Below are 4,760 nucleotides of genomic sequence, written 5' to 3'. Positions count from 1 at the left end.
GTTTATAAACAGTCTGACAGACCTTTTATAAACATTTCAAGGTTGTCATTATTATTATTTTGATCATTACATATCTATTACTATATACCTTGAAATGTTGTAAGTTGATAACGTTTAAAGCCCTATAATACACACTCTGTATGTGAGTGGTGTGCCTTTACTTGACATACGTTTAAATAGATGGCATTTTCCACGTAGATCATATGGACCATTATATTTGTAAGTAACTTTATTCTTTAAGAAGCATTAGTTCAAAAATAAATACTGCAAAATGTTTTACACAATATTTGTGTGTGCTATAATTAATAAAACAGTGGTTCTCAACAAGTGGTTCTGGGACCACCAGTGGTCCTTGAGGGGGTCACCAGCTCAATGATGGAGATGGTAATCAATTGTACCCTTATAGATCTTTAACTCTTGAGAGTGTGGGTCCATTTGGTTTCATTTTACGCTCTCCAAGAGTTAAATTATTGTTAAACATCTGCAGTACTTAATTTACAAGAAGACGTCTACACAATTAGATAATGTAGAAGAATTGATATTTTGGTCAACGTTAGCCTGTCATCTCTCCTCCTATCCCACATCAATGCAGCATGGAATTGTGGATAAATCTTATCCAATGACAACAACAATATTCTGAATCTTGGGCCTGAGAAGCTCTTGATATGAAAAGGGTTGAAACCACTGTAATAAAACATAAAATGATGCATGTCAAGTAATACCTGGAAATTAGGTCAGTGCATTTGGGATGCCCCTTTCCTTTTTTTGACAGTACACACACCAATTCCCTCAAGATATTTCAAATTGCACTTCGCGAGTGAAGACGAAGCTGCCAAACAAATACAGCCACATATGACGCTCACAAATCCAACAATATTATTGCCAGAAAGTTAAGTCGAAAGACAGTAAAACATCCACAACAATCGAAACGGGGTCAGCAGAGCGATCCTGTTATGCAATGAAACAGAGTGGGGGCGCTGTGGTACATAATTATGCCCATACAAAACAAAAACAGTAAAAGTTAATGTTTACCTTGCCTCACCAGAGGTGGTTGTTTTTATGTCAGACCCAAAGAACGTCTCATTTCTCCCCTCAGTCTTGGAGAAGATGGAAGGAGGAAGGTTTGACACTTGTTTGACAGTTGTATGAGACGCCGGTGCTGCAGACAGAACAGTCTCTGACTGTGTGTAAAACGTCTATCTACTTTGTTTCATAAGAGGTGGGCTCATTGCGCATGCTCCGACTCCCCCTGCTCCCGTTGGCCGACGCGGATCACGTGTCTGCTCCAGAGTCACGTTTCAGAAGCGTGCAAGGTGCAGTGGAAAAATCAGCCTGGGAAACTCTATGGATTGTAGGCTTCTGTGGTCGGTGCGTGGTGGAAAACGTATTTACATTTTGTACTTGAGTAAAAAAAAGTATCAGAATACTGCAATGTATAGGCTACTTGTACTTGAGTAAAAGTAGCCTACTACCAAAAGTAGAAAGTAGAGACACATTTTCAAATATAAAATCTTTTGAAAATAGCAGATCTACAAGTTCACAGTCACAATGCATTGAGATATTCTATTTTCAAATGGGCTGAAGTGGTTATTGTATGTTTTGTAATGATAATCAAAATATACAGAGTAGCCTAATGTTTTTCAAATAATTGTTGTGAAGTAAAAGTACAATATTTACCACAGAGATGTAGAGGAGTAGAAGTAAAAGTACTGAAAATTGAAAATACTCCAGTAAAGTAAAAGTAGGCCTACCTCAAAACTATACTTTTTTACAGTACTTGAGTAAATGTCGGTTACTTTACACCAGCTGTTGCAGGCTTCCGTGTAGCCTGTTGACTCGAGAGCTGAGGAGGTGAGATTCCTGGTAGGGTTGACTGACCACTACCTGGAACTATTATATACATTATTATAACTCTATGCCTGGAATTCTAACAAAGGACCCTGGGTGGCCCCTATTTCTTCTAAGAATAGGGGAGGGGATCTCTATAGGTTTTAATTTAAGTGCTATTGTAGTAGCCTGAGCTGTTTGAACACTTTTGTGTGTCATTGTCCCTTATCAGTTCATAAGGCACTCGTCTATGTTAGTTTCCAAATAAGGGGCAATTAGGCCTACTAATTTCAAGGGATGGATGGCAATCTTATATTAGTCTTGAGAAAGGCTATTCATAATTAACAAGTTCCATAGTTGTCTTGTTCTGTAATCTGTGTAAATGGAAAAGTAAGTGTAGCCTGTACCCTATACAGTAAATCCATGCCTTCACAATTGATTCCTTCCTTGAATTAGTAGTTTAACTAAGAATTTTATTAATATGTATTTGTCAATGTATTGTTTTGTCACTTCATTTCTTCATCAATTCAATTACTCCACATCCATATTTCACATATCATCCATAGGCTATTCATGATTCCTAGTGTTGAGCAGTGGTCCTGTATTTTGAGCTCTGGACAAGTATATTTAAATTTAAGGGAGCTTTATTGGCATTAGAAAGCATTATGTTTACATTGCTAAATATATTTCAATCAATCCACAAGAGCCACCACACCCCACTTCCCCATAATAAGTCTATCTATATTATATAGTACTAGTCGGCGACCTGGCCAACTCGGGAACGATGTAAATAGGGAATGAATGCCCCACCCTTTAATGCAAACCCCATATACCTGTTGTCATAGGACCCGTTTTGACCACCTGTTTGCCTGTGTCCATTTATGCCCATATATGGAGATATCATGCCCATATATAGAGATATCTGTATGTCTGCGTCCATTTTATGCCCATATATGGAGATCTCTGTATCTGTCTGTCTGTGTCCCTTTTATGCCCATATATAGAGATCTCTGCCCTTCGGGCGGCCAATCGTCTAGTCGGGGACCAGCCTACTCGGGAATGAATCTGAAGCCGGTGGGACGAACGGTTCTCAAGATACGCGGATTACATACAGAAGAAGGCAGAACATAATCATCATTTCATTTCTTTCCACGCGACACCTACATAAAACACTATAATGAATACAAATATAAAGTTTAGGTTGTCTGCAACAGTATTGGTTAATTATTCATATCCATTTAGCCATTTAGACTTCATTGATTTCTTCTTTCCTACTATTGCAAATGCTGTGTTTGAACAATGAACATTGTGAATTCTTATAGTGCCTGCTGAACATGATTATCTTTATAGTCGATACTCGATATAAGCTTCCCATTTATTGAAATCATGAATGATTGAACATTAGCATCACAGCTTGGTGCTCACAACAGTGGAAAACTTTTTATTATTATTATAATTATTTTCCTGAATGATGACACCAATAGCACATACTGTATGGCTGCTTTCCATCACTTCTCCCCTCGGGCCCCTCCTCTCACGTTCTCCCTTTTCTCACTGTTGGGATGTTGGCACTTGGCAGCTCTCTCACTTCTGTCTGATTCTTCTCTGCCAGTGTTGCCAGATTTGTCTAGATAAATAATAAGCAACCGGGTTTATGAAAACAAGCCCAAAAGAAGCAACCTAGGCCAAGAGCAAGAATTTTAAAGGTAGGGTAAGTGATGTTCTTTGGTTAAAATGCGTGTTTTAGCTGCTCTATTCTGGTAGCACCCATTGCTATAGAGTGTCTGCTCTGTAATTAGTCTCCATGTCTCTTTGATTGATTGATTAATTGATTGAAGAATTTAAGTTTGCAATAGAAAAAAGTACAGTTTCATGACAGCACAAATCACTCCAGCTTTTTATTAAACAGATTTTTTTTTTTTCAAGGTCGGGATACCAATTCTATCCAATCAGGATAGAGAACTCATTCAGGATACAGATTAAACTGGAGTGAAATTGGAAGTGATGACACAAAAAGATTAGCAGACAAAATAGGAACTGGAACACTATAAAAATGAAGCTGATAAATGGGTACTTTCTCTTGATTGGCTGACAGCTTGTCACCGACTCACCTATACTGAAAATGTATGTTCTGTTTATTTAAGAGCTGGAGAGACAGGGAGACCCCTGTTACGGAACAAACACTCCAGTCCAGAGCAATGATTACTCAGAATATAGTGCTTTAACCTTATAATAAGCAGACATGGCAACACTGTTCTCTTCCCCTCTCCCCTTCTGTTTCTATACTGTACCTCTCCAGTCTCTTGCTTCCCTTATTTTTGGACTTCCGTTCCATTCCCCTCCCTCCCCCACCTCTCTCACACCTTTCACCCTCCAACCCTCTCTTTTCTTTTCTTGCTCTCCGTCTGTTTGAACCCATTCTCTTTGTCTTCCTACTGTACTTCCCTTCTTTCTCCATCCCTCGTTCATTCAATCTCGGTCTCTCTCAACAGATGGCCAGGGAATCTGGGTTAGAGACTGTCATAGTCTATCTGTAAGCGTCACTTCCCACTTACACTCTGTCTCGAACTCAAACACATGCATATGCACACAAGCGCACACACACACACACACACACACACACACACACACACACACACACACACACACACACACACACACACACACACACACACACACACACACACACACACACACACACACACACACACACACACACACACACACACACACACACACACACACACACACACACACGACTTCTCATTTCCTTTTATGGAAATATCGGAAGAGAACTATGTGTGAGCATCAAAGCATGTAAATGATGACCAGGTTCTGTGCCATCCATCCACTCATTCATCCACCCACCCACCCACCCACCCACCCACTCATCCACTCATCCATCTTCAACCAGTTCCAGCAGAGAATCCCAG

Source organism: Nannobrachium achirus, assembly GCF_963921795.1.
Source record: "Nannobrachium achirus genome assembly, chromosome: 9".
In the NCBI taxonomy this organism is placed as follows: Eukaryota; Metazoa; Chordata; class Actinopteri; order Myctophiformes; family Myctophidae; genus Nannobrachium; species Nannobrachium achirus.
The sequence above is the reverse complement of the archived record's forward strand: the minus strand, read 5'-3'. Positions refer to the sequence as shown.